Raw genomic sequence first — 9438 nt, 5'->3', positions numbered from 1 at the left:
TTTCAGATTACATACAATTTGACACATACCAGTAGGTTATTTGCAACACACAACACATGTACAAGAATAAAATTATCTTATTTATTAACAAAACTTCACCTTTTCATAACTGCATTTATCATACATCTCTAGAAAAGGGAGTGATTGACAGATCGCATGTACAGTGATCACGGAACAATTGCAGGTGAAGCTGCAGCTCTGATGGATGAAAAATAAAGATGGCAACAGCCACCACTTCAACTCCAAACGGGAGACCAAAATCAAAGGGAGTGATTGACAGATTGCATGTACATGTACAGTGATCATGGAACAATTGCAGGTGAAGCTGCAGCTCTGATGGATGAAAAATAAAGATGGCAACAGCCACCACTTCAACTCCAAACGGGAGACCAAAATCAAAGGGAGTGACTTGACAGATCGCATGTACAGTGATCATGAACAATAGCAGGCGAAGCTGCAGCTTTGGGAAACCCCCCAAGGATGAAAAATAAAGATGGCAACAGCCACCACTTCAACTCCAAACGGGAGACCAAAATCAAAGGGAGTGATTGACAGATTGCATGTACATGTACAGTGATCATGGAACAATTGCAGGTGAAGCTGCAGCTCTGATGGATGAAAAATAAAGATGGCAACAGCCACTTTTTGGGGAGTTTAGCTCGATTGCCATTTTGTCCCCACTTACCCTAAATATACACTGTCTTTACGGTCACTCTCGATGCAGTATGGAGAGAGGGGTCATATTTAGCGATACAACAGTGGAGGCGGCACTACCGTTCAAAGGCAACAAAACACAGCGCCTAAAGCTCTATGCACATGTGTACATGTTGTGACTAGTTTATTCACCATGCTATGAAATAATAATCCATAGTTGCATGAAACATTATTTCCATAGTAAATCCATACCGGGTCACTTCCTTGTTTGTCTGTGGACAGCGCTTCCACGCATGCGTTATTTGCACATGCGCTGTACACCCGGCAGCGATGTTTACTAAATATTTATTTACCTCAAAAAATTGTTTTTCTGCATTTTGGATTAGTACCCGAGTCACAAGATGTACATAGAGCTTTTTGGCACTTTGTTTTGTTGCCTTTGAACGGCAGTACCGTTCTATCGCTAAATATGACCCCTCTCTCCATACTGCATCGAGAGTGACTGTAAAGACAGTGTATATTGGGGGGATATGGCAATCGAGCTAAACTCCCCAAAAAGTGGCCTATCCCTTTGTAATAACTATGCTAGGGTGTCATGTGAGCTTCTTGTGAGCCTTCAGAACTTGGGGCTGTCATGTCCCTTTCAGGGACAGCTTCCTGTGAGACTTCAGAACTTGGGGGTGTCATGTCCCTTTCAGGAACACCTTCTCTGCCGCTGACAAGTCTTCTGATCTTGTTGGTTCCCCTGTGAAAATTTAAATATCATTAGAATAGCCCCGTGAAAATTTTAATATCATTAGAATAATCAAGGCAATTTCACAAACATACTGGGGTATTACAACCAAAACTAGGCAAACCTAGTGTAGTCCGGCTGTGAACTGAAACATTTGATTCAGGACTTTATATTCACAAATGGTCCCATAACTTACACAAAATCTATGATGCATAGAGCAACATTCTCAGAATTTTGGGCAACACCCTATGCCCTAAAACAGATGCTGTAAAATGTGCCATGGATAATGGATGGAGATGCAATAAATCCAACAGAAAATGCTACAACAGAATCTGTGCCCCTACGCCCCGACTACAATTACAGCTCTATTATGAAACGAATACAACCCTAACACTGCAGGGGAAAAAAGAGCGATACAGGCAGAGAGATACACCAGATATCAGACCAGAACACTAATTGAGCACAGATTGGCTCTTCTCCTTTCAGAGAGAGCCTGGAGATGCAAGGTTAGCCTTCTTCTAATGGCTTTTCGGCAGAGAGGATGATGCCTTGTGGCACATCCCCTCCACCCCTTCATGCTCAGAACGCCCACGAGTTTAGCCTCAGGCAGGAAAATGTTTATCACATCACTGATGACATCACAATCGTGACAGACACCGCCAATTTTAATTAAGATATATCAATATAATATAAGCATGAATTAAGGTCAGGTTACATTCTATACGTTTTACACCCACTTTCAGTGATAGAGAAAACTAGAGAAACTTACTGTTCTTTGTCGCACTGCCTCACATCCTTCAACTTCTGGGCCATGCACTGTCTGATTAGAACCTCACTGGTGTTTGGGAACACAGCTTGCACTTGGTCTGTTGGAACAACAACAAAATACAAATTTACTTCAAGGTAAATTAAATTAAATAACTTAAGTTAACAAACAAAACAAAACAAAAAGACAGACCTCTTGACCAGAATATTTATTTTACACTATATTTTAGGCACTGTGTTTTGTTGACTTTGAGCCGCGATCCGCTTGGTCCTGTTTTAGTGCTGTCCATTTAACTACTGCACACCCTGACCCTCCAAACTGCACGGACAGTTGCTGTGAAGACGTGTATATCGATGTTTATTGGGGGCGATATGGAAAATTCGCTAAACTCCCCAAAAAGTGGCCTATCCATTTAAGTTTTTCAACTTATATCATCAAATGATGGTACTAACATGCATTGTCTGTGATCAGATTGCAATCCGATAGTGTGCTTGAAAACATTAGCATACCGTTGTTGCAGAGATCACGGGTCCCAGGCTGCTCCGCCGTTTCATGGGGAAGGGGTGGGGTGGTGCTGGTGGAGGCAGCAGTGGCTTCAGGAGACGACAGGAGAGACAGAGGCAGAGGGAAAGACAGTAGAGAGGCAGAGAAGGAGACAGGGATAGAGGTCATTATCACCTGACACTAACATGCATTTTTTTCTGAGATCAGACTGCAGCGCATCAGAGTCAAAGTAGCAAAAAATAAATATAAAAAAATATAAAAAATAAATAGATAAATGTATTTATTCCAAATCTATTTTTTTGACTAAATAATATTATATAGTATTTGTGTATTTAAATTAATATCCTTGCTTCTTTGTATACCACTATGCTGAGAACATCTGCACTATATTTGCAGAGCCTATTTGAATGTTGTTGTTTTTTAGTCACATTTGCAGGGTTCTCATACCTCCTAAAAATCAAATTCAAAGACTTTGCAAGGAATTTCCAGACCCAATTCTCTTAAATTTGAGGGCCGGGCAGAACTTTCAAAATAATGTAATGAGAACCATGTGCTGATTTTGTAAGGACTAAATAAGGACCCTACCGTTGTTGGGAGAGGGGACAGGGTCCCAGTCCGCTCCGGCACTTCGTGTGTGGGTGGGGTGGTGGTGGTGGAGACGGCAGTGGCTTCAGGAGACGACGGGAGACACAGGCAGAGAGAGAGAGAGGAAAGAGAGACACAGAGGAGAGAGAGAGGCAGAGACAGGGATAGAGGCCATTGACGCCTGGCGTATTTTCTGTGATCAGATTGCAATCGGATAGTGCTTGACCACATTAACCTGATTTAATTTACACCTGGTAATAATGTATCTCCAGTGTTCACATTGAAATCAGGTAAGCTCCATAGCATAGAGCAGTAGAAAAACTGCAGTGACTATTGTTGTATGTGGATTGAGAGGATGCATTGCATGTACACTTGTGTTCAATGTGGTCACAATTAGAGATGCAACGGTATGAGTTTTTGATATTGGTATGATAACCTTGGACAAAAATACCACGGTTTCACGGTATTGCGGACCTTTATGTGTTATTGTGAAATCTGGCAACAAAAAAATAGCCTACATGTAGCGCTTTCGTCGTATCCACTAGCCTGAGATACAGCGCTCCAGATCCTTTTAACTTTAAATAGTCCTATTTGTATGCTATACCATGTTAATTTATATGAAATAACTCTTAATGTAGGGTATGAGAGTGTAACTGTGATTTTAAACCGTTATATGTATTTATTTATTGCACCCAAACCTAGAGCAGCAATTACTTATAATCCCTTATTTACTTTGAAAATTGGTGTATTACCCTTTAAACTCACAATGGCCTAATATTACTTTATCCGTTTTGTTTCCCAGGTACTGGATTCCCTCAGGTAAGGCAAACACTTAGAATATCAAGACAGTAATCATAAATCCACACAACTCAGGTAAGTATGAAAATAGAATGGGATTTAGTTATAAAACAAATAAAACAATTATCACAGTTAACATAAATTCACTTTTCCTTCAAGTATGCGTTTTCTTTTACAGGAAAATATACCTTTTTGTTTGTGACACAAGCCAGGTAAGTATTATTAAATAACCAAACAGCTATACCAACCAGACAAACATCATTTCACTAATGAATGTTATCAAACTCTGAAATCAGCAATTCAAATATCAAAATAATATCCCAGTCAATAACCTTATTTTTATACAATGCACATGAAATGTAAACCCCTTTGCTTTACCTCTGGTATTATATAATATAAATTGTGGGCCCACCTTTAAATGCCAATACCTCTAGCTAAGCCGGCACACCTAACTAACCCCAGTTGCAGGCCTGTTTCGAAGCTTGGGATCGGTGTGGCCTCAAACCAAATGGCCCCTTCACTCCAAGGGGAGCTTTAAAATCAAGTGTGAGGTACCTCTTTAGCAAGCAAGATGAACGCGTTTATCGTACTGTCATCAACAGCACGGATGCATGTCTGGACAGGCAGCGCAGCAACAGCAGTTGTGATCCACGGGAAGGAGAAACGGAATGGCCGGGGCTAGCAGCTCCAAGCCCAGGCGGAGATTTTCCTCTGTTGTCTCCCGTCCGAAACAGTAGAGATCGCCGGTGGATACTTAGCCTTAGCTTCACGAGGTCTTACTGGCCTGGCAAGACACCAGCTATCGCTAGCCACTTGTGGGCTAAAACTATGACACGCTCTGCACAGTTACTGTTTAGCTCTGCTAACGAACATCACCGTTAGCCGTCCACCAAGTGATTCTGTCCAGCGTCCAGTCCTCTTCAGCGCTCGCAAAGCACCTCTTTACCAATGTCCTCGGGTTGACAACTTGGCAACCGACACGCTGTTAGTTTAACGCGAGTTAAAACTAGTAAACGTCTAGAAATCAAATTCGGGTTTCTCCAACCTCCTCTTGCAGCGACTGACTGCTTGCCTGTTCCAAAACACACTGGCCGCTTCCCCAGCTCAAACCTGCCCCTGCTCCACTCACAACCAATCACAACGTTAGACAGGTGATGACCCCCTTTATGGACCAATGGGAAACAGAATACAACGTAGGTGAACGTGAAACAAGGTAGGCTGTCTCAACATGTGCTGACACAACATGTACGTTGTGAACAACAATGCTGGTTACAGATTGTTTTTAAAGTGACAGGACCAGTTAAGATTACAGGAATGAAATTGACAGTTTGATACAGCCTAATACTACAATCACTGTACATCTATACACATTTTAAATGGGGATATTTACTTTTAGTTTTATATTTAATTCAAATGCTTTTAGTCAGGGAGTATGGGGAAATATTTAATTCTATTGCTTTTAATTCTGGGAATATAACCACCAGGGGTTACATACATAAAAAAAAATTGCGGTTGAACCAAATGCATTTTATTTTATTTTATCTAATTAACTCATGTAAAATTAAAACACACATGCTTATCTTTTGTCAAATCGGATTGGACACTGGACATAAATGATTGTTTCAATGTTAATGCGCACACACACACACACACACACACTTATTCGTATCCAAAAGTACTATAGGGCAAATATTAGAGATCCAGATATTTTTGAAGAAAGTTGCTGTACAGCACAGTCTATGATAGAACAGACACTGGATGCTTGTGTGTATCCATCCTCACTCTGTCTTGGGGACGTTTAGCCTACACCCTTACTTTCAAGTGGTCAAGCACTACCCGATTGCAATCTGATCACAGAAAACACATGTTAATGCCAGGTGTAAATGGCCACATAGAGACAGAGGGGGATAGATATGATGGGCACCACTGCTAATTATTTAGCTAAAGCTAGCTACAGCAGGGTTCATACAGACATCACATTACAAGATTACATTTAAAGACTTTCAAGTACTCTTTCAAGCACTTGGTTTGGAAATAGGCTATTTTCAAGGTGCAGTACTTGATCCCCCCCCTCAAAATCAAAGCACTTCAAGGAACCCTGTTACAGTGAATAAAACAAGTATAGCTACACATTCACTTACACTATAGGCAGCACACTGCATTAGAGGGGATTTAGAACCACAACCCTTATGATATTAACAGAACTTACCACAATGTATCCAGAGGTTGCACTGCAAGAGAAAAGGAAAATTCAATCTTTAGCAAGCTAACTTTTGACAAAGTCAGGCCTTAACAATAAAAGTAACAAACAGCACTTGCCAGATTATGTTTCCACATATTTTCCTTAGCATGGGAAGCTGCCAGCTAGCTCACGTTTTATTTTCTGTGTGCTGGAGGCATTTTCATGGCACAATTGTGTCAAACAATGCACTGTTAGCAGCATGCAATGCAGACCTTAGCTAACGTTGCACTAATAGACTACTGTTGCTCACGGAGGAAGAAAAAAGCATTGTATCTATGAATGGCAGGCTTACTACATGCTGCATAGCTTACGTTAGCTAACAGCTAGCTAACAGCAATTCCCACACAACTAACATTAAGCTAACTAACGCTAGCGAACTGTGATAACAATACCATGACCTCAACCACGAGTGCTCGTCTTATTTCCTTCAAAGCCCTTCAACCAAACCATGTAACGCTAGGTTAAGCTAACGTGATAGCCTAGCTACTTCAAACCAAGTTATTCTGTGCAGCTGGGGCTAGCATGCAGTAAACGTTAGATGCCCTAAACCAAACCATAGCAGTTGTTTTTTAACATTTGGCACGCAATGCAGACAATATATATAACATGCGCCATGTCGCCATCCAGGCGTTGTTGCTCGCTGAGACAAGAAAACTGCATTTTAATACATGACAGGCCTGACATATGCTACGTTAGCTAGCTAGATGCTAACGTTAGCTGTCGTCTATTCTGAGCTGACTGAGCCCATTACGTTAGCTGTCGTCTGTCTGGCCGAGTTGTTTTAACCTAAAATGAACGGCCAGTTTTGAAGAAAAACGTTACCAGTATGTAAAAATGTTTTGTCCTTACCTCAGACCTCAATGGCTTCACTCAGCACGGGACAGCAGTGCCGTGCGACTGGTGCAACTGCGGAGTGTGTTAAAAAGAATTGGAGGGAAATTAACAGATACTTTTATTCTCCGTTGTCAACACTGCGCATGCGCATGGATGTTTGATCTAATACTAGAGACTTGATGAAAACCACAAATTAAAGACTGATATCCCGCTGCCACTTTACGTTGTATCCGACAATAAAAAATGGTTCAACCATAAATATGAATAAAAAACTTTATATTAGATTATCAAATTATTAATTTTCAGCTATTGGAGTGGATACAATTAAAATTGAATGAAAAGCTGCATGCTTTTGTTTTATCAGTGCACACATTAAATTCTCACATGTGGAAAATGTTATTCACATGTGAATAAAGCATAATCACATGTGCGATTGCACGTTTCACATGTGACTTTGACACATGTAAAATTATCACATGTGGAAAATGTCTTTCACATGTGAATAAATCATAATCACATGTGAGATTGCAAGTTTCACATGTGACATTGACACACATAACATTTTCACATGTGGAAAATGTCATTCACATGTGAATAAATCATAATCACATGTGAGATTGCATGTTTCACATGTGACTTTGACACACATAACATTTTCACATGTGGAAAATGTCTTTCACATGTGAATAAATCATAATCACATGTGAGATTGCATGTTTCACATGTGACTTTGACACACATTAAATTCTCACATGTGGAAAATGTTATTCACATGTGAATAAAGCATAATCACATGTGCGATTGCACGTTTCACATGTGACTTTGACACATGTAAAATTATCACATGTGGAAAATGTCTTTCACATGTGAATAAATCATAATCACATGTGAGATTGCAAGTTTCACATGTGACATTGACACACATAACATTTTCACATGTGGAAAATGTCATTCACATGTGAATAAATCATAATCACATGTGAGATTGCATGTTTCACATGTGACTTTGACACACATAAAATTATCACATGTGGAAAATGTCTTTCACATGTGAATAAATCATAATCACATGTGAGATTGCATGTTTCACATGTGACTTTGACACACATTAAATTCTCACATGTGGACAATGTTATTCACATGTGAATAAATCATAATCACATGTCAGATTGCACGTTTCACATGTGACTTTGACACACGTAAAATTATCACATGTGGAAAATGTCTTTCACATGTGAATAAATCATAATCACATGTGAGATTGCAAGTTTCACATGTGACATTGACACACATAACATTTTCACACGTGGAAAATGTCATTCACATGTGAATAAATCATAATCACATGTGAGATTGCATGTTTCACATGTGACTTTGACACACATAAAATTATCAGATGTGGAAAATGTCTTTCACATGTAAATAAATCATAATCACACGTGAGATTGCATGTGTCACATGTGACTTTGACACACATTCAATTCTCACATGTGGAAAATGTTATTCACATGTGAATAAATCATAATCACATGTGAGATTGCACGTTTCACATGTGACTTTGACACACGTAAAATTATCACATGTGGAAAATGTCTTTCACGTGTGAATAAATCATAATCACATGTGAGATTGCAAGTTTCACATGTGACATTGACACACATAACATTTTCACATGTGGAAAATGTCATTCACATGTGAATAAATCATAATCACATGTGAGATTGCATGTTTCACATGTGACTTTGACACACATTAAATTCTCACATGTGGAAAATGTTATTCACATGTGAATAAATCATAATCACATGTGAGATTGCACGTTTCACATGTGACTTTGACACACATAAAATTATCACATGTGGAAAATGTCTTTCACATGTGAATAAATCATAATCACATGTGAGATTGCAAGTTTCACATGTGACTTTGACACACATTATACTTTCACATGTGAACGTTTTTATTTCACATGTGAATAAAGCATAATCACATGTGAGATTGCAGGTTTCACATGTGACTTTGACACACATTATATTTTCACATGTGGAATATTTCATTTCACATGTGAGATTGCACGTTTCACATGTGAAAGTGAGTTTTCACATGTGAAATGGAAGATTTCACATGTGAATTACATGTGACTTTTTCGTAAGGGCAGGGACAGACAAGATGAGAGCAGTCAATATGTGCACTAACTGGATACCCCACAAGCGTATATGGCTAGAGTAACAACACCTAAGGAGCCATTGACACACAGACACACACACAGACACACACAGAGACACACACACACACACACACACACACACACACACACACACA

General features: G+C 39.6%; 1 long non-coding RNA gene across 1 annotated transcript; it reads right to left on the bottom strand.

Annotated features, from left to right (window-relative positions):
* Positions 1 to 518: 518 nt before the first annotated feature.
* On the bottom strand, positions 519 to 2773 carry LOC310770956. The gene is made up of 3 exons (XR_014552366.1): positions 2663 to 2773; positions 2157 to 2253; positions 519 to 1399 (listed from the first exon to the last, which is right to left on the bottom strand). It is a non-coding gene; the product is annotated as an uncharacterized lncRNA (long non-coding RNA).
* Between the last annotated feature and the right edge of the window lie 6665 nt (positions 2774 to 9438).

This window comes from Poromitra crassiceps (genome assembly GCF_964638095.1).
Source record: "Poromitra crassiceps genome assembly, contig: HAP1_SCAFFOLD_278, whole genome shotgun sequence".
In the NCBI taxonomy this organism is placed as follows: domain Eukaryota; kingdom Metazoa; phylum Chordata; class Actinopteri; order Beryciformes; family Melamphaidae; genus Poromitra; species Poromitra crassiceps.
Note: the sequence above shows the minus strand (reverse complement) of the source record. Positions and strands in the feature narration are given on the sequence as shown.